Genomic DNA, 25,226 nt, shown 5'->3' with positions numbered 1-25,226 from the left:
GAGGGAGGTCAGTGGAATGGTGAGGATGAGGGGAGTAGAGCTGGATAAGGTGGATGAGATTAAATACTTGGGATCAACAGTAAAGAGTAATGGGGATTGTGGAAGAGAAGTGAAAAAGAGAGAGCAGGCAGGATGGAATGGGTGGAGAAGAGTGTCAGGAGTGATTTGTGACAGACGGGTATCAGCAAGAGTGAAAGGGAAGGTCTACAGGACGTAGTGAGACCAGCTATGCTATATGGGTTGGAGACGGTGGCACTGACCAGAAAGCAGGAGACAGAGCTGGAGGTGGCAGAGTTAAAGATGCTAACATTTACATTGGTTGTGACAAGGATGGACAGGATTAGAAATGAGGACATAAGAGGGTCAGCTCAGGTTGGGAGACAAAGTCAGAGAGGCGAGATTGCTTCGGTTTGGTGCAGAGGAGAGATGCTGGGAATATTGGGAAAAGAATTATAAGGATAGAGGTGGCAGGCAGGAGGAAAAGAGGAAGGCCTAAGAGAAGGTTTATCGATGTGGTGAGAGAGAACATGAAGGTTATGAGTGTGACAGAGGAAGAGGACAGAAAGAGATGGAAAATGATGATCCGCTGTGGCAACCCCTAATGAGAGTAGCCGAAAGAAGAAGACATATCAGAAGTGTAAAGTGGTAATGGGCGGAGTGAAGCCTCAAGAAGCATCAAAAAATTTGAAACAACTGCGTTGGAAATCACGTTGAAGCATTTAACACTCGCCTCCCTAGTGACATCTGCTGGCTCTTTGCATTAATTAACATTACACAGACTGATGATTAAGTTCAATGACATCTATTAAACTTTTACTGCTTTTATTTTTCAATTGCTAAAGGCTGGCAATGAAGAGAAGGGTACAAGAGGAGTAAGAAATTTCTACAGATGAAAATGTATAGGAAACATGAGATAAGCATTCAACTTTTGGTAGTAAGAATCTGCCATGAACGGTCAGATCTCTAGTCAGCCATGAGTTAATTGTTTTTTTAATGGAGTAACAAGTGAATTAAGGTCAAGGTCTGAATTAAGTGACTTATTATCTTCATTGTGAATTAAGGTCTAGCACAATGTTTTCACTTGTTGTTTTGTTGATTTTAAATTTCCAAGTAAGTAACTGTGTTTTAATAGGAATTTCACAGAACTTAGTTTGATTACTTTGTTTCAGCGTCAGTAGTTCACATTTGCTTGAAAATGTTTTAATAACATCAAGTGCTGTATGCACTTCACTGACATTTTACCAAAAAAAAAAAAAAGCAGTGTCGTCTGCCAGCTGTGAGATCCTTATTTCTTTTTTTTTTTTTTTTTGAGTTTAATACCTTTAAGTTCTCTTTGAGTGACCAACAAACTAAGAATTTGAGACGTAAGGAGAAAATGCGGGGGTATGGGTGATAAGGGGCAATGTTGACAAATTCCTCTGTGAAATTCAAATTGCGGGGAGGTTCCATGAGAAACTTTAACTGAGCCATTACTTCACTTCTAAACCATCATAATTGCTTTTACAAAAAAACAAAACAATTAAATTTAAAATTTTTTAAGGGTTTCCCTAAATTCATAAATAAATTTTTGTCAGAAGATAAATTCATGTCTTATTGTGTCAAATGCCCTTTGAAAATCCAGAAATGGAATCACTGGGTCTCCAGAAAGCAATTCATTATATTAAGTCAAGTCTAATATCAAACAGAAATTATTAGAAATATAACTATCTTTAACATAACTTGACTGACATTTGTTAACAAGGTCATTTATCCCACATTTCTTTGAAAGTTGCAAGTAAAAAATATGAAATGTGATCTAAAAATATTTTATAAAATTCTGAGGTTAGGTCATTGTTCCCAAGTGACTTATTATCTTTTAAATTTTTGATGGCCTATTTCATTGATACTTAAATGCTGGGACCGAAATATTTCAATGGCCTCGTCAAGATTACTATCTAATATATAAAGTTGTTTGTAACAAATTGGTTGTAAATTCGTCAATTAATGTAGGATTCTCACAAAGGACCCCATCAATTATGAGCTTTCAAAGCATGTTGATTTTACCCCTCTATCTTCTAGACTTCCAAAAAAAAAAAATGTTTTTTTTCTCCTTTTCTCAACCACTGTCTTGTTGATCTCACAAAGCCTCCTTTTGCCTGGTAAACATTTAAGTTATTAGCTTCTCTGTATCCAACTACATACATACAGACACAAACACTTTTTTTGAGATTTACAGGAAGTTGTTTTTTTTTTATATATATAAATTAAGCTATGTTTCAGACAGGACCACTACCACTCATAAGTTTTAGAACACCTCAGTTTTTCTTCAAATTTAATTAGTTAAAATGCAATGAATGACCTAATATGGTGAAAAGGTAAGCAGTAAACTGTCAGAGGTTTACATTTAAAATTTAGGTTAGCAACAACTGAAAAAGGGAATTTCAGGGAAAACTAACAGGTTACAACGTACAGATGTTCTGCAGCAATTCAAGTAAATAAAGCCTTGAACGTTGAAGCAAACAATTTGCACAGGTGTCCTAACTTGTGTTGATTACTTACAAACCATCTGTCTGCATTAAAGCGGAGTTGGACCAGACTGTGTTACTACACTCTCTGAAGTACCACCTGGACAATATTCCACTGATAATGGCAAGAAAATGGAAATTAGCAAATCAAATGAGGCAGGGCATCATTTCCATTAGATGTGTAGGCCTTTCAGTGTATAATGGTATATGACTCTATCCCAGATACTTTTTCCTCTTACCATAAAGTTGACCACATCACTGTGTAAAATGAATAGACTCGACACACTTAAAAAGGTTTGGGGTAGCCACCTGTATATTATTCCAGGCTGCAAAAGAGTCTTTTTAAATACAGAGATGTTCTCTATACCGAGTCCAAAACAGAACTGTCGATGATTTGTCAAGATGGCGGTTTTAAGGGACAGGACAGGACGTGATGTAAGGGAACCGGAAGTAATGTTCTTCATTAGTCAGAGTAGGTGCTGGAAGTGATAATCTTCTAGGCACCGGAACCGGAAGTGATATTTGTCTGGGTGTCGGAACCGGAAGTGATGTCTTCTGTTCTAAATCAGACAGGTTTTCCCGCAGCTGGTCTGCAGAGATATCAGGAGAAGGTTTAGTGCACCCTGCCACTCCCTGGCCTGGTGTGGAATTACCTTTGCTTGATCCATACAACGTCTTCCTAGTTGCACGTGTGTGACAACTGTGAATAATATATATATTACAGTTTATTATCTATAAATCGACTTAAAATATCAGACAAGATAACTGTATATTGCACTAATTAAATCATAACACTGACCCACCAGTGACATTTCAATGGCCAACTTAACGAAGCAAATGGCGTTAACTCCATCTGTACCTTACTAAAAACAAAATGAGAGAATTCCTGCCAAAAAATATGTCACTAATACTAACCAGTTGTTAAAACTCTATGCAAGTCCCTTGACGTAAGAGATGCTTGTATGTTCGGTAAAGGGGCTGAACATTCTATCCTACAGGTTTATTTTTAACCAAAAAAGAAATGTAATCAATTGAATCATAAATATTGTAAGTCACCTTAAATAAAGGCATCAGCCAAATAAATAAAGGTAAATGTAGTTCAGCGCTGGACCGCTATTTTTGGAGAAGTCCGGTATTGAGCATGAATTAAAAAATTGTATTAAGTTCAGCTTTTCACAAAGCTGCTATATACAATTAAAGGTTGATAATACATCCATTAACTCAGTTAATAACTCTGTAACTACAATACAAGATATACTGTGTGTGTATATATATATATATATATATATATATATATATATATATATATATATATATATATTATTTTTAATTTGGTACACTGTATTAATCCCCGAGGCAATATTATCTTCTCGCATGACCTTTATGGGAGAGAGTGTGGGATCAGCAATTGTACTGCAAGAGTCCCTGAAGAAATTTTCAGGTTAAGGGCCTTGCTCAAGGGTCCTTCTGGCAGTAAAGAGATTTGAAACGGCATCCTACCAAATACTAGCACATGTAAGATGGATACCATCATTTGCAGAATACAGTTGGTTTGAACCAATCTATTACTGAATAAACTCAACTACACTCATAGGTTTGTAATCTCAACAAAAACACACCATTAACTAAATCAACTGCTCTGTTAAGAATTCTTAACTTAATCTAAGTTTGGTATTCAATTTTCTATGTGTAACTTTTTCCGGTTTAATCCTGTGTATTAAAAACTAAGAACCGTAGGCGTAATATCGGTTATATCAATTGTCATGTTATGTATTCTTGGCATGTGTATACTTTTATTTCTTAATAAAAAGTAAATGATCTTACACTACATGTCTCACACAAATACTCATTTAGTTTGAAGAAATCAAATACTGTATTTCAATTGTCAGCACTTTCTTCTTAACCTGTGTTACATGAGCTTCAATTTGTGGTGAACATGGTCTGCTGGATTTTTGTTAGCTTTTTAATTTGTAATTCACAACACATTTTCTATGCTTCCTTTGAGAATTCATACAGACTTATTAATATTAATTATGTGGATTTTTGATTGAAGTTTGATTCAACTTGTATTTTTCCTAAAACTTGTAAACCTGAGTATAACAACTCTGATAAGATGGTGGTTCAAGCTTTATTATAACATTTCAAACAAATTCTTAGGAACAGAAATAACCAGTGATATTGGCCTGTGTTACGATTTGAGCATCCCCAGTCCTGAACTAAGCTTTTATGGGGTAGCGCAGCCCTAATAAAAATATGGTGTGGGGGTAAAAAATAATCACAGTACTATAAAACAGTGAGAGGACAATATGTCATTATATGAACATCTGAGCTCAAACTATGGTGTGCTCTTCATCCTCTGGACTGTCTGGCTATTGAAAGGACTTTGCAGGCAAGCATTTTGTCATATCAGTAGATGTAAATACAGAAGAGCGGGTCTTCAATTTAGGAAATATATGTTGGCTACTAACTAACAAGAGTTTCAAAAGCACATTTAAAGATGAAAAGATTATAAAAAGTGATGGATAGCAGTAGGATGACGGCACACAAGGAACCATTTTTAATAAGAAAACATCTAATCTTTATTTTGGGAAGGCCGTTTCAACCACAGGTTTCCAACTTTTACTAAATTTATAAAACATGAAGAGAATTAAGCTGGTCAGTACAGTAGAAAGAACACTGCAAGTGTAAAAAACAAATACAACAGTGGCAGGTATCAGGAGGAGCTAAAAAATCTCATCTCACTAATTTAAAACATTAAACAAGTTTTACAAATCACACAGGTAGAGACCCTTTTGAAAAATTTAAGGCTTGTACTTCTTTAAACCAATACACTGCTGCAATGGCTCCTCACCTACTACTAATTGGGGGTTTACTGTCAATGTAGCGGCTTCTGATGCCTACCGTGAGTAATCAAGCATTTGGAAGGACTTCACAGTAATAAAAACTATTATTTCTGAAAATGTCCTCATCAAATTGAAAGACAACTAAATATATATAATCCCAGTGAAGATGTGTAGTAAAATACTCAGTGAACCAGCATCATTGTGCACTTTTATTAATTCACATTATCTTCTCCTGCCCTCTTTATTGAATTCTTTTCTAATATAATCTACTTCTGTCCACAGCTAGAACATCAATTTTGACCTCACAGTTTGAAGACTCAAGGAGTGTCATGTATAATGGGCATCACACGTTGTTTACAACAACACAAATCCAGTATTAAGTTTATCAGGTCCATCATACGGAAGTAAATGTTGCATGCAAACACACAAAACCATAAGAAAAAAAAAAACCATCAAAAAATAGTAATAAACTCCTACTAAATAACTTCTCCCAGTATTGAGACCTTGAGTGCCTCACTCATCCTTAGTGCTCCATTGTCTGGAGATCTGTGCTCCTCATTGACCAATGTACCATGGGTAACCCCATGGGGAGGGGCCAGACAAAGAACAACCAATTACTGACCCTCATGAAGATTTTAATTAAATCAAGCAGAGCCCTGCTGAGAAGAGGGATGCCAGCTTAGTCTGTGGTGTTCACTTAAGAGTTCCTAGTGGCACAAAAAGGTGACCCACACACCCTGGCCAAGCTCAGTGTGATAAAACTACATGTACTGAGCAGCCGCCATACGAGTTTTACCACCCACCTCATCTCCATATCTAGTACAAAGCACACACAAACTGATGTCATTGAGATATGGGAAGGAAACCAGAGTAGCTGTGCAGGGTAGGAACTGACTACAGGCCACTGTAGGGTACAAGTGCATTCGTATCCACCACCATAGTAAGTCAGGTTAGGTTTGCCAGCCCACTAAACCTGGGAATCTTTAGAAATAAGGAAGAAAAAAATAAATAGGGAACACATGGAAAATGCATACAGACCATAAAGTTCATTTTGCTGGAACTGTAAGGCAGTAACACCAACCACAAATCTCTATTAACCTCCCAATATTCATTAACATGCATTACTGGTTTTGGATTTTAGCACCCAAACAGAGTTTTTCACGTACAGTATGACTCAGGCTAAAAGAGAAAACAAACAACATCCATAGAATTGTTCATCCATGCAATGCATGTAAATATATGCCGACTACATTGAATTAAGCAGGTTTCAGAATGCTAAGCCGTTTATATAAATACACCCATACTGATTATGGACGCCCGTCTTCAACAGATATGAACATTAAATTTAGACTTCTCCAGGCGGGTTACCCGAGGAATACCGGCACGACAGCGCTACACTTTCTCTCCCTCTATACATTTGTTTTCATTCTTGGTTTCGCATGCACTTCGACTTTTCTGCACGGTCGCGGACTCCAGTTTGTTTCAGTTCGTGTTTGTCTTTCTGTGATCATAAGTGTAAAGCCCGACTGACTCCTCGCTGCTTTCTGAAATGCCGACCGATCACGAACACCGCGGAATGATAAAGGAGAAAGAAAAGTACAAATTAAAGCGCTGTGTGTGTTAGTGAAATTGACGTGATAGACACAAACGGCCTGCTTACCTCTACTTAGTTACTTTGACTGGAGCGGAAGGAAACTCACGCGTTCGTAAACTGACCACGTGCCCAAACCACGAATACTCCCCCCCCCCTCTCTGTAATGACTTTCTTTCAAAACGGACTCCGTCTGGAGCAAATGAAAAATCCACATTCATAACATGACGGCCCCAAACTCATATCACTTACCTTCACACTATGTGCGATGTGATACTTTTTAAAGCCGACCTACTCAGCAGCCTATTTCGGTTTGCTGCATACAAGCGAGAAGCGTGCGCCAACTTCCGTATCTACCGCTTTCAGTGAAGTCAAGAGAAGGGTATTGCTGCAGACCGGAGACATTATGGGCGGATCTGAAGGCGGGATAACTGTAAATGGAAGTGGATAGTATTGGCTAATTCAGAATTTCAACGAATGAGATTGTTATTAAAGTACCTATGACAATCAAAAACTCACTCAACGTTTGAAGTTGTCTATCAAATTCCCATTGGGATTAATAAAGTATCTATCTATCTATCTATCAAGTGTAACTTCCACTAATCTTTTCAGTTAGTGATCCCTACCGCTTTGAGGTTCCGCCTCACAGAGTTTCTTTTGAAATAGCCTTGCGCTGTACTAAGCAACGAAACTCTGTTAAAGAAAAGAAGACAAAGATGAAGCAGAAGCGAAGAAACTCTATTAGACCAAAGTAGAAGCGACGAAACGAATTGTTTGTTATTTCTGTCAATGGAAGTAAGTTTGCTGCTAAATTAAAACGTATGAAATTTGCAATTGCTAAGTTTTCTTCGCGTTTTTCAAATAACTTTTTGTTTCTTTGTTGTGATTGTACGTTTGTATAAATATTAATATATATTGTATTCACGTTTGTATTAATAATCATTTTCGCAGTAGTAATTGATGCATATTCAGTGCTTGCACTCAGCGGTGCCGGCGACTCTTCAAACACCGCAAAGCAAGTTTCACGGGGAACATCCACCCCCTCTCCGGTGCTCAGTGGAATGCTAGTAGATCACCGCCAGTAGTTTGGTTCCCTATTAACTCTGAATATTTACATTTGTGAGATGTTCGATTAAAACGCTGTAATGTTATTTTACATTTTTTAAACAGGATCATATCACGATCACAAATACCACAAACATTCCGTCCGTAGCCTACTTCAATCTTCAGATGTGTTTTTGTGCCCTTTCTGTCATCCGCGACTATTCTTCACGCTCGTATATACTAGCAAATGAACACTTGCGAGATCACCGCAGAACAGCAGTTTCCTACGGAGGTACGTGTATCCTACTTTTCCCATTAACTCAGGCTGAGTAATCTTTAAACCAATTTATCAATGAATTAATTTTTCTGTATTGATAATTACCACGTATGGTGTCCAGTCCTTTCTTTTAATCTCATTTGGACGTTTTTTAGCTACTTTATTTATGCACAGAATAAGAAATGAGACAATCCCAGGAGCAACACAAATGAGAGAGATATCTAAGAAAATACTGGAAAGTAGACTGAGGTGGTTTTAATTTGTAATGAGTAGAGATAATGTGTATGTGGGTAAAAAGATGATAAAAATGGAAGTACAGGGGAAGAGAAAGCTAGTGAGGCCAAAAGCAGAGATGGATGGATAAAGTAAAAGAATATCTGAAGGGCAAGGGTCTGACAGGGGAGTAAGTTCAGGGCTAAGCTGTATGGAGAGTGCTGATCAAGCACATTGACCCCACATAGAAGTGGGAATTGATGATGATGAAGAAGAAATTGTTTGGCACTTGCAGCCCTTTAACCAGCTGTAGTGTCATATTTTTCATATACAGGTCAATTGCCTATCTTTTTCTGTTGTATGTAAAATACTGCAGTGGTTGATGTAGTTTGCTGTGCTGTTAATGACAACAGACAACATTAGGAGAACAAACCTACAACCTACATTAGCTCAATATAAATTAGTATTTTCAGTTTTATTTTAAGATGTAAGTTGGCTGGAGTATATAGGTTATACTTCATGTCTGTACATAGAACCATGTCTATTTTCAGTAAACTGTTAAAACAGTTAAAGTGTTTTTAAAAATAGGTTTGCTGTTTCAGTAATTGCTGTTTGCCCTGGCCTGCTAGTCTGGTTAGGGTCACAGATGAGCACCAGATACCATGGATATTAGATGGGTAAAGTCTAAGACAGAAAGCTAATTTATCACAGATGTGTATATATGTACAATATTTACTCAGTTATGCACAGAACTAGTGGTTTTATTAGTGTTTTAACATAGATTATTCTGATGAAGAAATGAGTAGTCAAGCAAAATGACACCTTTTATTGGCTAACTAAAAAGTAAAACTTTGGTATTGTAATCTATCTGGCAGCAAAGAGCTCTGATGACTTTATAGTGCCAAACACTTGTATTTTCTTGTCCAACAGGCTGTTGTATCTCATAAGGTTTCGTCCAAATGGTTAAAAACATTATGAAAATCCTAAAGGTCACCGGGTAATGACTTGTATAGAAGATGAGGAGCTGATAGATGGCCTCTACAACTTCTTGGATGAAGTGCTGTCAAGAGCTGTAGGCACTTTTGAGAGGATTGACAGAGTTTGCATCATTCTGGATGTGCTGATGCCAGAGGTTAATTAGCCTTCAGTAAATCTCTAATGAGTACAGAAAGTGTGTCTATGAGTAACATCCTCTCTTTTTCTGTGTTTTTGATGGGCTCTTATTAAAGCTGTACAAACAGTTGAGAGGATGTCTCTGCCAGAGGCAGAAAATCTGTTCATGGATGGACCAGAATACAGTGAGTGGTACGTCATGTGGAAAATAAACAGTCCTTTCTTTTTCTTTTCAGCGCCATTATTCTGGTAAACAGAATACCCCATAGTTGTTGTGAATTTAGACAAGAATATAAAATAAATATATATAAATGTGAATATATATGTTTAAAGCGACTTTTAAACTATACATTAGTACATTTTAAGTATTGGTAAAATTACATTTAGAAGTATGCCATATGTAGCATTTATTCTAAACTGTACAAGGTCAAGAATTGTGGTTTCAAATGACAAATGCAGAAGTGTTTCTGGTTGGTATGATTAGAATTTGTTCATTTGTGTGCTTGTTTTTGTTTTGTTTTTTTAGTGAGAGGGAAGAGTTTGACAAACTGTACTTGTTTTACAACAGTTGGAAGCACAAGGAAAGCACCACTGAGGCATTTAAACTCAGGATTACATCTCAACTCTACTCAAATAAATGTGTCTCTTTCTTTACTTCTCTTTTGCCTTTTTTATTTCTGTGTGTTAAAATGACTGTGCAAAATAGAGTTATATATATTTAATGTAACTATTGATGTAAATAATAAAGGACACTTTCTGTTATTGTTAAAGATTGTCGACTAAGTTCTGTATATTTGAAATTGCTTGTCTGTTTTTAGACAATTGATGTCATCTGGATTTTTTCTTTAATTGTTATAACTGCTTTGTACAGTTGTTATGCATTTTACATTGTTGTTTTATTTATATATAATATATAGAAGCGGGCATGCTGTTGTTTTAATATTTCAGTGTATTTCTTGATCAGTCTGTTTGTTAAATTTAATCTTTGTGAATTCTTTCTTTCAATTCAACTGACCAATCATTATTGATAATTGTAAATATTTCTTGAAATTGTTGCACAATTTATATTGAATAATTAATAAAATCTTGTTTTTGGTAGTGATAATACTGAGTGTTCTGTTTAAGTGGTGCTGGTCCAATCACCTTGCGTAGTAACACTGTTAGATATGACCAGAGCCTCCACTTGTATCCACAGGGTTACAAATGGTGTGCACTTTGCTAGTAATCCCACAAGATAAAAGAGCTTGGAAACTGAGCATCCTGATCAAGGCTTTGCTGTTCACTTACAAACTTACTCTAGAATAATATGGTTCTTATCTTTTATTAGGAGTCACATTTTCAATAACACTTGCATTTTTAACTTAAAATACAGGTTTTACATATGGGAACAAAATTAAAAGAAAAGGATTGTATACGCCTGATAAATAGTCAAAACTTTTGAAGCTCAGTATTTTAAAACCATGACTCACAGCTAGGACCTTGTTGTTCTAAGGTCTTGACATTATATATATAGATAGTGTCGGTCGTTCTCCAATAAATTCAGAGCTTGACATGTACTTCGGAAAGTGGCATGTGTAACGCCGTTGACAATTCTCAATTGCTGGAAAGACGTTGGACCGGGCACATTTACCAACAGCATGTGAACAAAGAAGCTTTCATCTTGATTGGGATGCACGGTGTACAGTCTGCCTATCGTAGTTTATTTGAATACGCCAGGTTGTCCGTTGACTCGCTCTCCTCGCTTGCGTTGTTCAAATGATTTTCTACTCCCATTCCATGTGTAATACGTAGGCACTTCCGAATACAGCAGTGTTTTCGCAAACACGTCATTTTGACATAACGTAAAGAAAGCAGTTAACGTTGTAGCCGGTGGATTCAGGGCTATCTGTTGCACATTTGCAGCTGTGAAATAAACGCGTTGTCCATTTTCTAGATGTACTGCTAAGTGAACAGCATCTGGACTTCGTTCATGTATGGGAAATGAAAGAATTCGCCATACAGCTTCATTGCTGCTTATGTATCTTCCAGCCTAATACTGTGCGATTTCATCGATATGTATGACCGCATTCCTATCACTTTTTTCTGGTTGCACGCCAAAAACTGCCATGTCGCTGCCTTTATTCACGTACTTACGAATGTATTTGATCGAAACATTGAAATAGAATCGTAAAATATTTAGTATAGCGTGTGTTGCTTTTACGTCCAACAGATGGCGCTGTGTTTTCAAAAAAAGCATTTTTTTACCTGTCACAGGTGTGACATTTATATAATATGTATATAAAAACACGCGCGTATTCGAATGCAACGTTGTGTCAAAACTTCAAAGCAATCGGTGAAGAACTTTCGGAGATTTAAGGTTTTGAACAAACGAACATTTACATTTTTATTTATATAGATGTATGTATATATATATATATATATATATATATATATATATATATGGTTTTGGCTGCCAAGCGCTTTTTTTCCAACCTAGAAGACGTCTCTTGAGATCCGTTTAATGACAATTAAAAATGAGCAGAGCAGACACGCTGGCAAACAACACGGAATAATCAAAGGCTGTAACGACTTTAGCATCAGACCCACTACTTAATAAATAATGGATTAATGAAACAATTAGAACACCTAGAAAAGTCAGTCAGTCAGTCATTTTACAACCTGCTATATCTAACACAGGGTCACAGGGGTCTGCTGGAGCCAATCCCAGCCAGCACAGGATGCAAGGCAGGAAGAAACCCCAGACAGGGTGCCAGCCCACCACAGGACACACGCACCCACACACCAACACACCAACACACCAAACACACACACTAGGGACAAGTTAGGACCGCCAATGCTCCTAACCTGCAAGTCTTTGAACTGTGGGAGGACACCGGAGCACCCGAAGGAAACCCACGCAGACACTTGGAGAACATGCAAACTTCACGTATAAAACGAGAATGAAAATCAAAGATTAAAATATTCTTAAAAAGAAAAAAATACATTATTCCCATATAACTTCTTGGTACATTTTAATATATATATTATACTGTATATAATACGGCAGTGAACTGCCGCCCTGCCCGGGGTTTGTTTCCTGCCTTGCGCCCTGTGTTGGCTGGGATTGGCTCCAGCAGACCCCCGTGACCCTGTAGTTAGGATATAGTGGGTTGGATAATGGATGGATAGATATTGTGATGGATGGCTGGCGAGAGTTTCCGGCCCTCACCCCCAGGCCGCCAGGAGGAGCTCTCCCGACAGCATGGACGTGCCCCGAAGTCCAGCAGGGCCTCATGGACTTTGTAGTTTTTATACACAGCCCTGCTGGATACCTTGGGGACCACCAGGAGTCGCTGTAGGGAGGCTCGTGGACTCGTATGTGCCCTATAACCTGGAAGTACGTCCTGGTCACGTGAACAGGAGAAATGACGTACTTCCAGGTTGAAGAAAAGGACTTTTACCCTGACCCGGAAGTAATAAGGACTTGTGGACTGTTGGGCAGAAACACCTCCGGGTCAGGGGGTATAAAAGGACTCTGGGAAAGCCCAGACACTGAGCTGAGCTGGGAGGTAGGGTGGCTAAGTGTCTGGGATCGGAGGAGAGAGAGAGTATTGTGATTAGTGAAGAGTTGATTTATTGTATTAATAGTGTGGAGTGGAGAGTGCTTTGTGCACAATATTATTGTACAATAAATAATAATTGTACTTTTACCTGGTGTTTGGAGTGGTACCTGAGGGTTCAAGAGGTCGATAAACGCCTCTACTGCTACACTGGCGTAGTTGGCAGGATTCTCTGGCCGTCTGTTGGCAGGGGACCTGCATTTAAAACAAATATTGTGTATGTAGACGACCCCAAGAAGGTCCCGCTCGAGCGCACAGAGGTGAAAACGCTACCCTCTACAAAAAGCGCTGCGACTGTGAGCCTTGTTCTACTTCAGACCACGATGGGGAAGAAATCGGCGAAAAAGACTGGGTCTATCCAGAAGACTTCGGTCCGAACTGGTGCTGAGATGGTATGGACTTACCTGATAGGCGGTGAGGAAGACCGGGCGCGGATTAAAGCCGAGCAAACCAAAGCGGGGCGACAACCAGAACGCTGTAGGATGGCGACTCCAGAAGATTACTATAATGAACTGAAACTGGATCGTTTACGTTCTGAGGTATGTGCTGAAAAAACGCCCGAAGCGCTGGGGACATTTTACTCATGTTTTGCAGAGGCCTGTCTACACAAAGCAGACGAGGAATCGGACGCCCGCCTCATACCTAGGCAAGATGGCCACGATACAGAGAAATCGGACCGGTCTAGGAGTCTGCAGCGGAGAAGCCCATGCGAGGAAAACAACCAAGTGACCACGCGCGATGGATGCCGGGACGGAGAAGGTCACTTTAGGTCCTTCAGTGAGGTTGTACGTACCCCGACGGGTCCGAGCTCCCTGAAAAGGAAGGGAGAGGCGAGCGAAGCAGCGCCAACAACAAAAAAAGGCGGAGTGGTGGCTCTGAGGCTAGGGATCTGCACTGGCAATCGGAAGGTTGCCGGTTCGAATCCCGTAAATGCCAATAGGGACTCTGCTCTGTTGGGCCCTTCAGCAAGGTCCTTAACCTGCAATTGCTGAGCGCTTTGAGTAGTGAGAAAAGCGCTGTATAAATGCAAAGAATTATTAAAAAGGTAGAGGAGCGGGACATGACTGAAGGGTCGGCCGTTAAGATAGAAGAGGCAGATCTCAGTTGGCCACGAGCGGCTACCCGTCCCTCGGAAGACTCCAAGTCCCAAGAGCCTTTTCGCGACCCAGCAGAACACGTGCCCGGAAAGGATGTGCTTATTGGCTCCCGGCCGGCAGGTAAGGAGAAAGCGGAAACAAACTTACCTCCGGCCGAATTAAATAACTTTGTAGACATGCGGGATCTCAAGAAGTACCTCGAGTCCGTATACAGTTTCTTCCAGGGCTTAAAGGAGCTGAAGGATCGAGTGGAAGAGCTGGGAGCAACGGCCGAGGCGCCGCTGAAAGGTCTAATGGAATACCTATGGCGACTGGGTCGAGAAGCTCCGGTGATGATCGATGCGGGAACGCAAGTGAGTCCGGCCCGTATCGTACAGTATAAAGGGACACAGTTCGAGCCGGCCCCGCAGTTAATAAGTAGCGGGTGCCAAAGCACCGTGTGCCTGACAGTAGAGCGTGGCATGGTAACTGAGTGGTCGGGGGAAGGACCGATCGAACTGGGACAGCTGTACGAGACGGCTTCCCGGAGCGATGCGGACCTCAAGTCCCCGACCGACGTTATGAAGGAGTTGTTGCGGGTAATTGGAGGGGCGGGGGAAGCGCCAATCGAACCGGTACAGCTGGCAAGTGCTGTTACCCGGAGCGATGCGGTGCTGATGACGCCGCCTCCTAAGAAGCGTAGGTCAACGGGCGTGCAAACAGCAAAGGGGCTCTCTTTTCCCAATAGAGAAACCCAAGCTGTGCACCGGCCCCAGAGTAAGCAGGAGATCTCCAAAATAAAACATGGGTCTCCTGACAAGGTGGAGAAAAGGGCTGAGTATAAGGAGACGGCCAGTAAACCTCCCTTGGCGGAGAAAAGGGTGGAGCTGACGGAGTTCCCGCAGTGTTTTCAGTCTCGCAGAGGAAGACTACCAGGAGGGCAACGTCGTTGCTACAACTGTCATCGGCCGGGCCTCGTGTGGCGAAGTTGTCCTCAGAGGACAGGAGATCGGTGGGACAGAAGATATACCGTTCCTCCAAGGTTCTCTGGGGGGCCTAGACAACATGGCCAAGGTCCGACTGATGTGTCCTCCTGGAGGAGGACGTCCCTCGCGGGGCTGGACGCTCCGCCCCAGTTGGCTTCGCTAAGGGGGGGGGATTGTGATGGATGGCCGGCAAGAGTTTCCAGCCCTCACCCCCAGGCCACCAGGAGGAGCTCTCCCGACAGCATGGACGTGCCCCGAAGTCCAGCAGGGCCTCATGGACTTTGTAGTTTTTATACACAGCCCTGCTGGATACCTTGGGGACCACCGGGAGTCACTGTAGGGAGGCTCGTGGACTCGTATGTGCCCTATAACCTGGAAGTACGTCCTGGTCACGTGAACAGGAGAAATGATGTACTTCCAGGTTGAAGAAAAGGACTTTTACCCTGACCCAGAAGTAATAAGAACTTGTGGACTGTTGGGCAGAAACACCTCCGGGTCAGGGGGTATAAAAGGACTCTGGGAAAGCCCAGACACTGAGCTGAGCTGGGAGGCAGGGTGGCAATGTGTCTGGGAGCGGAGGAGAGAGAGAGAGTATTGTGATTAGTGAAGAGTTGATTTATTGTATGAATAGTGTGGAGTGGAGGGTGCTTTGTGCACAATATTATTGTACAATAAAAAATAATTGTACTTTTACCTGGATTTTGGAGTCGTACCTGAGGGTTCAAGAGGTCGATAAACGCCTCTACTGCTACAATATATATAATATACCAAAATTAGTTTTCTAATATCTATATTGTTCCCAAAACATAAAACTTGTCTAAATAACACATCACTTAAATAGCCCAGGAGTCCAATTAAAAACAGAAGCTGGTTGGAACAAAAACCTACAGCCACAGGACCAAGGTGGCCAAGGAAACACTGATTTAGGTGATCATGTTTTACCATTTTTAATTAGCATATGGATTCATTTAAAATGAGAATTCGGGAATAGTATGAACGCTAGGTGGCAGTGTTTAGGTTTACACTCCTGATCAGACACATTCCCTGGAATTCCTGCCTTTGTCGTAGGGCGGAAACTTCCTATGAAACTGAGAGGATCTTTTGCAGAAGAAAAACACGTTTTCCATTTATCACAGTCTCTTTGCCTAATAAACTGATGAACTTTCTTTAGTTCTGTTTTTATTTTTGCCATTTGGAGATCCAGCGGCGGCTCCTGAGCTATTTTAAATAGTCACTTGGCCACTCGCGGTAAAAGACTTTCTTTCCTTTGTCGATGTGGTGGGGTGCAGACCCATTATGAAAAGGCCTTAAAGTGGATTCATACCGACAGGCCCTGTTGATTTATTTATTAATTAATTTGTTTGTTTATTTATTGTATTCGTTTTTATCCGCCGATGTCTCGGACCGTTTGTTGTTCTGCATTTCCATGCCATTACTTGTATGACACCTGTATTAGATTAGATTGGGTACACTTTATTAATGTCACGGGGAAATTCAAGGGCAGCTTAAAACATCGGAGATATAAGTGGTTAGATGTCATTTTTTCTTTAACTCTATTGGAGCACAGACAGGTGAAGCGACCCACTCAAGGTCACCCAGTGTCTGCAGAAGCATCTAAATCCACAGCTCAGGGTTTTTAATTCCAAGCCGTCACCACTACGACAAGCTGCCTGTCTTCTTCTTCTACTTGTTGCTCCACAGTTGTTCCCTGTCAAGTGTTATTCTGTGCTCTACATGTCGACATAGCTGTGTGTTCGTCCTTTATATTCAGGTTAGACTCTGGGGGACTTGTCAAACTGAATCTGAGGTGAGTAAATTCCGTCGTGTCACCTTTTATGTATATGAAATGCATGTCAATTAAAGTAAAAATAACATTACTTAAGCAAAAGGTACTTTTAAAGATGAAAACAAGACAGATGGTAGTTCATCTGTGTCCATCAGGTACGGTGGCACTGAAGGGCAAGTGACAAAAGATTGAAAGGTGTGACCCGCAAAATTAGAGACGACGCGCTCACAATAAGGGGGTTGACGACAAGTAAAAGTGTACGGAAAGGGTAGGTACCATGGCAAAACTAAAGGGAAACACTGATTGGTGGCAACGGTTTGTCTGTCTGTCCACAGGGTAAGTTTCTGGTTAAGTGGTGTGCCGAGTGTGGGAAAGTTAACCTAGCATTCTTTTTTCAATGAAATTGTTGGCGATCACAGTTCCCGGTGTGTGTACATGATGGTGGACATTAACAGGCGGACATCCATTTGCTTATTTTTTTGCCTGCAGTGCAGTGCTTGATATTTTGTCCCAAGTTTGTTAAGATTCTACATACCATTTTATTGTAATAACAATCACAAAAGGAATTTGTTTGTAATCTTAACGTGGCGCACTATTCCAAAGTGATGTTTGCACTGATTTGTGTTTTTTGTACCTCACACCCTCATACACCTTTATCGTAAGAGCATCCCTTATCTACCATGGAGCATTCGATCAGAAGAACAATATGAAGCTCATTTGAAATGAGATATCGTTGAAGTAGAGAAAGAAATTAGTAACTGCGCTGCTGCAACAAAATTCGATGTGTCTGGAAAAACTGAGGCAAGATTGGAGGAGGCAAGAAGATGTAAAAAAAATGTAAAAAATTAATTATCGCATTTTTGAATGGGCGTTTATGTCGGGGTCTGATTTTATGATCGATTTTTCGGGTTTGAAGGCCCGACTTATATGTGAGTATATACAGTAATAAAAAAGACCCAAGAGTAAACTGGGGTACTATTTTTTAAACTTTAAATTTTTCATTCTGTCATTGTACTACTTAAAGGAATGCCTTGTTGTCTCAAACAAGTAATACTGTCACACATAGGGACACTCGGAGCACATATAAATCCTGAACGTGACGGTGGATTTTTCATCTCTTTTACTGCTATACCTCTCCAATGATACAGCACCCGATCAAACGTAAAATCACCAGGGACCACTACGTTAGGTTACAAATAAATTCCTTTAGTGGTTGTTATTACAATAAAAAGGTATGTAGAATCTTAACAAACTGGAAGAAACTAAAAAAAATGGAGAACACCCCAATTTACTTTGGGGTCTTTTTTTAATTATTTTTAAAATCTCTCACATGGGGAAAAAAAGAAATGGATGTCTGCCTGTTAATGTACACCAATGTGTACACACGCTGGGAACTGTGATCACCAACAATTTAATTGAAAAGAGAAAGCCATGTTAACTTTCCCTCACTAAGCACACCAATTAACCGGAAACTTCCCCTGTGCAGTGACAGGCAAACCGTTGCCACCAATCAGTGTTTTCCTTAAGTTTTGCCACGGTACCTACCGTTTCCATAAACTTTTAATTGTCATCAACCCTCTGATTGTGTGTCGTCTCTAATTTTGTGCATCACCTTGTCACACCTTTAAATTTCTTGTCACTTTGCCTTCGGGGCCACCATAATATCCCAATAATGTCATTGAAAAATCATGTTTCTCTTTTATTCATAGTTTATTTAATTTTTAGTTATCATTTGAATAATCAATATATCCTAACAGCAAGTGAAACAAAAGTTGATGTCTGTGAAGCAGAGTTGTCATCAGTTGGACGGATTTAGATGCTGCCTTGCACGGAGTGAAGAACTGTGGGTAGAACGAAGAAGGAGAAAGCGTGGTTGTTCCCACTATCTGTTAAAGTGATAGTTTGCCATTCAAATAGTTAGAAGGTTCCTTAGAAATAGTGTGTGTCAATCGAAGCAACGTAAGTTTGTTTTGGTTCGTAATAAATTGTTTCTGTATATATGTTTATCTTAGAACCAATATGTTATCCCCTTGTTAAAGTTAAATGAGTATAAAGAACCAGAAAGTAATGTTGTTATATTGCGCTCATTCCAGCAAGCATTGGGCAAGAGGCAGAAACAATCCCTAGACGGGGCATCAGCGCATCGCAAGGTGAACACAATTACACACACACACACACACACACTAGCATCATTTTAGCGTCACCAAATCCCCAAACCTTCATGTCTTTGGAAGGAAACCGGAGCCCAGTGTGGAATCCCAGCAGGAAAACAAGCAAACTCCAGGCAGGGAACATCAGCGACGTGACTCCCTGCGAGGCAGCAGCGCTACCACTCTGCCACCCCACATGTGAAATTATTAACAGTATTCATTATTCAGTAATATTCATTATTAACAGTATTATTATTCATTTACCTGTAAAATGTAACATACATATTTTAATGCATTTCATCATGAAACTGATATCAAGTATAAATCTAAGGATTTAAAATGTGCAGAGAGCTGGAATATCATAAATGTAATGTGTTCTGTGTATTAAATTACAGGTAAAATTCCATTACAACGAATATCTTTACAATGAAGTATTTTTATGGTCCTGACAGTGTCCCCGTATGACATGAGTCTATAGAAATCTCGTTACTATGAAGTACATTCAGCAGATACTTCATTACAACGAAGTGCACAAAAGACCTTGAAATGCCTGAATGAATCATCTGCAGAGCAGTTAGTTCTGTGGCCTCAGCTCAGTTGTGCACAACGATCCCTAAACACAAACATTGTAATTTTTTTTTCTTTCTTTGATCGTTACTCGTACTGTTGTTTTTTTTTTCTGCTGTTTTTGTTTCCTGCGGTTTTCAGTGATACCTTTTGCTTATTGCTCGTCAACATTTGACAAACATCCATTGGAATTTAACTCATTGTCACCCAACGGCAGATGAGAAAAACGATAACAGTTCATATTAGAAAAAAAAAACATTAAATTTTTGCAGCTCTCGATTGCGGCAACAAGAAAAAAGACATTGCCAGTGAATTCGGAATTTCGCCATCAACACTGTCAACTTTCTTAAAAGAAACAGCAAAAAAAGAAGAAAAATCTCGGGTTGCAAACGTATGTGAACTGCTGCATTTGAAGACGTTGAAAAAGCCGTTATGTTGTTCAGTGATGCGCATTTGAGAAACATTCCTATTAATACGGCACTCATTCAAGAAAATGTGAGGTTTGTAAACTCTCTTGGGACCTCCCCCAACTAGACAGCATGCCAAAGAGTGTCTTGAAGTGCGATCTCCGCTTCTGTACAGGGCAACAGCAGGCTCACAGCTATGCTGTGCCTCTCTGCCAAAGTAAACAGAAAAGATCTCGATGGGTGATGCAAGGTTAAGAGCAGGTACATTGTAAATGGAGATAAAAGGATTACTTGGTCACTGACCTGGCCACGACCCTTCCTGACTGTTGTGTCTGTGTATAGGAGAGTGGCAGATCACGCTACAATAAATAAGTGTGCCGTTCCTGTTTCAAGCTGAATAAAGCTGATTTTGCTAAAGTACTGAGACTAAGCCTCGTGTTTTGGGGTGCAAGACAAGATTTATAGCGTGACCTAGATCATTTAGGATTTGGTTCTGTGGTGCTTCGCTGCACCGCTGTGACAAACAATATTCCATAGACGCTGCAATTGCGCTTTTGGATGCACTTCAGCGTGTCGTTTCTGTGGGGGGGGGGGGGGGGGGGATCCAAAAAGTGTTCAGAAACCTCACAATATGAAGAAGAAATGATGGATGATTCGGCTTCTGATTGATAACTGTGCTGCACACAACATGCTTCCACATTTAGATAAAGTTAGCATTGATTTCCTCCCACCCAGTTGCACAGCAGTGCTTCAGCCATTGGATTTGGACATCATTGGCACCCTAAAAATGTATTATGGAAAGGAAATGCTGAGAAAAATTCTCATCAGCATAACTTGTAGGCAGGAGGAGATTAAAATTAACACGAAAGAAGCTACTGAAATGATTGCAAACGCCTGGATGCAAGTTAAAGAAAGCACTATAGTAACAAATACAGAATCTCATTACAATGAAATTTTCGTTACAAGAAAATATTATTTTAGGTCCCTGGGTGTTAGTTGTAACAGAATTTCACCTGCATTTTAGTTTGTTTATTGAACAGTTTTGTGTAACAGAAACAAATGAACAAACAGTAACACACTAATCAGTTAATGGCTCAAAGTAGGATTTTTATTTATTTTTAATTTTGAGCCACACAATACAAATTAGTCGGCACTTTGATTGGTTATGTTAATAATTCTGTCTTTAAAATGATATGAAGAAGAAAAATAAGACATTATTGCGTTTCTGACTATTTATTCAGCCAGTTGCTTAGGCAGACAGTTTATTTCCACCATTCATTCTCAGATGATATCCCAGTTACAAAAACAAATCTTCACAAGCAACCAGTGCTGGGAAACGTTACTTAAATTAAATTCACTACATTGCTCATTAAATATAAAATTCTAATCTCCTCCAGTTCAGCGCATTTCTTTTCCTCACTTTTCTCGATGGGGGAAAAAACAGAGTCGGATTAAAGCTTTACATCCACTGCGTGTGTTGCTGCTGATTTAACTGATCGGTTACTTAACTGCACTTCTCTGTTTGCTACCAGTACTTTCCTTGGAGCTCACGATGGAGGGCACGAGATGCAATCTTCGTCTCTCTGCAGCCTCGGCCGAGCACTTCAAGCTTACTGCAGGGAGCCCTTTGTCTGAAAGGCTGTAGCAGCACCCACAGATGGGTGGTCTGCAGTGTGTGACTTGGGGTTTCGCTGAATGTGGAGATATCAGCTCAGATGTTCTCTTCTACATCGATGCCCAGTGCACTAGAGATGAGGTTAGGCTCCTCCGCACACACTGCCTTGGCCATTTTGGTTTCAGTCAGTCTGTTTAGCTTCCGACTTGATAGACCATGTTAAAGAGGGGTTTCATGGTCCTCTGAAAAATGTGCTAATTCACAGGGTTTGACCAATAGAAAGCCAAGTGCAGGAGGCACCATCAGATAACTGGAGATGACAGACAGGGGAATTTGGGGATTTTGTAATTTATTCAAAGCAACAAACAATTTACAACAAACAAGAAAGCACACTGTAAGTAAATCAAGAGCGGAATTCAAAGTCTCTCGGGAACATGAAACCCCTTTTGGCCGAGGGCATTATTTTACTAAACTTTCTTGTAATTATTATTATTATTTGACTGACGCCAAGGCGACTTACGACATGTGAGACACAATTGCTTACATTTCTTTTGTATTTTCACTATTAGCACAAGCAGGTGAAGTGACCTCCTCCTGGTCACACACTATCAGTGCCTATCAGTCATAACATATCAAATCCTTTCGAAATTCATACTAAAACACTTCTTTCACAGGTTACTAATGCTAGTACCTTACGAAAGCTCTCTGAAAGAATATTTTTCTGGGTGGGAAAAAAAATTCCACTATTAGTTTTACATAATAACAGTTCAGGAATTAACAATTCAACACCAAAATAAAATGCAGGTACTTCAGAACATTTAAATTCTTTGGGGTGGTACGCCAAGACAAAGAGGTTGATGCCCCCGGTGTAGATCTTCTCCAACTAAGCCCACTTCTAGAGGTGGCACCCAGTCTGAATTCTTTTGTGGCCCTGAAGATTCTGGTTTTGTGAGACTCGTCGGCCACATCCAGTACAGCAATATGGCTTCTCAAGATTAATTTCTCCAAATTTTCTTGGTGTGTGTATGTGAAGCAAAGTGTATTCTGATTTTTAATTTGTTATTTTGTAGCTTTTAGTTATGAATTTCCCCAAAAGCAATTGTTTGTGTGTCCTTAGTTTCATACCAAAGGTATTTTGTAGTACACATGCTAATTAATGTGACTCTCCACAGACTGCAGGCACCCTCAGGTGATGGTGGATGCTGTACAGGTAAGTCTGCTCTCTCCAAGCCTTTTCTAATTTTATTCTATTGATTTGACATGAATATTATTTGGTAATTCTCAAGTGTAAAATAACAAATGTGCACCCCCCCCCACCACACTGAGTTCTTACAAACAGTCTTTGTATGTTTTATTATCAAAAGCAAACAAACAAAAACAAAACTAAATTTAAAAAAGCAGCATTTCTTTTTTTAGTGCGCTGCCACAGCATTTTAATATAATTCAGCATGGTGTACAACATGACCATATGGACACTTTGGATTTTCATTTAACATTTTATTTATTTTGTATTAATAGTTTGTGTTTGTAATTATTAGCAACAGAATTATTATTTAATAAGCATTGGTGAGAAGCTGTATGTATGGCACCCTATTTTTTTTTTTTTGGAAAGGTGTTATTTAATTTTTTGTTATATAAAAATAGAAAAATATGTAATATAGCTGAACAATGATTTATTATGTGAGGTTATGTATATTGTAAAGAGTTCTATATGTAATATGTATGTTAGGAAAACAGAGCTTGGCGCATGGTGGAGGCTGTAGGGGCTTTGGTGAAAAGCGGTTTGTATGACGCCCTGTTCTTTATTTTGTTTCAGGAAAAGGAAAAAGGATATAAACTTCTGATTCTCCTCTGTGTTGATTTGTTTCTGACACAACACTAAGTAGAATGGATTCCAGTCAGTTACATGTGCTTACTGTCCAGGCAGGAGTGAACCTCACTCTTTAGTCAGGACAGTTCAGCTGTACTTCTCTCCTGTGTGAATTCTGGTGCATCTCTGAAGAGAACTCCTCTGACAGGTTTGTTTGCCACATTCCAATCAGCAATATGGCTTCTCTGAGAGATTAATTTGTCAACAATGCTTACTTTTCAAGACATGAGTGAGCCTCACTCTCGAGTTCTGAAGGGTGCTTGTTTTTCTGTACAGATTTTTGAACTGCTACCCTTTTTATTCTGTTGTGAACTCTAGTGTGTCTCTGAAGATTGCCCATTTGTGAAAACTGTTTACCACAATCATTACAGCAATACGGCTTCTCACCGGTGTGAACTCTACTGTGTTTGTAAAGATGACCCATTTGTAAAAACTGTTTAGAACATTTATTACAGCAATACGGCTTCTCTCCTGTGTGAATTCCAGTGTGGTTCTTCAGACTGCTTATACGTGAAAACTGTTTACCACATTCATTACAGCAATATGGCTTCTCTCCCGTGTGAACTCTAGTGTGGTTCTTCAGACTGCTTATACGTGAAAACTGTTTACCACATTCATTACAGCAATACGGCTTCTCTCCGGTGTGAACTCTAATGTGGTTCTTCAGATTGATCATTTGTGAAAACTGTTTACCACATTCATTACAGCAATATGGCTTCTCACTGGTGTGAATTCTAGTGTGTTTCTGAAGATGGTCCATTCCTGAAAACTGTTTACCACAGTCATTACAGCAATACGGTTTCTCTCCCATGTGAACTCTAGTGTGGTAAGTCAGACTTCCTATACGTGAAAACTGTTTACCACATTCATTACAGCAATACGGCTTCTCACCGGTGTGAACTCTAGTGTGGTCATTCAGACTTCTTATACATGAAAACTGTTTACCACATTCATTACAGCAATACGGCTTCTCTCCCGTGTGAACTCTAGTGTGGTTCTTCAGACTGCTTATACGTGAAAACTGTTTACCACATTCATTACAGCAATACGGCTTCTCTCCGGTGTGAACTCTAATGTGGATATTCAGACTGCTTATACGTGAAAACTGTTTACCACATTCATTACAGCAATACGGCTTCTCTCCTGTGTGAACTCTGGTGTGGTTCTTCAGACTGCTCATATGTGAAAACTGTTTACCACATTCATTACAGCAATACGGCTTCTCTCCCGTGTGAACTCTAGTGTGGTTCTTCAGTCTGCTTATATGTGAAAACTGTTTACCACATTCATTACAGCAATACGGCTTCTCTCCCATGTGAACTCCAGTGTGGATCTGAAGAGCACTCCTGCCATAGAATTCTTTTCCAGATTCCAAACTGCACTGATCTTTCTTTCCTGTACAAAGTTTAAAAGAAAAGGGGAAAAAAGAGCTTACTTTCAATCCACTGCCTTATTAACATTAACTCACATTAAATACATGATGGCTGAAATTAGGAACAACCTTTGATAAGCATAAGCAATTATAAAACTTTAGTCGTACATGGAAAGCATAGTCAATTTGTTAATTCTACGTTCCCTATTACAA

General features: G+C 39.8%; 1 long non-coding RNA gene and 1 pseudogene across 1 annotated transcript in view; both read right to left on the bottom strand.

Moving 5' to 3' along the window:
• LOC127527883 (uncharacterized) overlaps positions 1-23,103 on the bottom strand; it is a 107,897-nt gene extending 84,794 nt beyond the window's left edge. Inside the window, exon 1 of the long non-coding RNA XR_007935054.1 lies at positions 23,092-23,103. This is a non-coding gene — a long non-coding RNA (uncharacterized LOC127527883). The remainder of the gene's footprint in view (positions 1-23,091) is intronic.
• The window catches only part of LOC114668746 (zinc finger protein 208-like), a 690,636-nt pseudogene that overhangs the window by 635,992 nt on the left and 29,418 nt on the right, over positions 1-25,226 (bottom strand).

Source organism: Erpetoichthys calabaricus, chromosome 1 (assembly GCF_900747795.2).
Source record: "Erpetoichthys calabaricus chromosome 1, fErpCal1.3, whole genome shotgun sequence".
NCBI lineage: Eukaryota > Metazoa > Chordata > Cladistia > Polypteriformes > Polypteridae > Erpetoichthys > Erpetoichthys calabaricus.
Note: the sequence above shows the minus strand (reverse complement) of the source record. Positions and strands in the feature narration are given on the sequence as shown.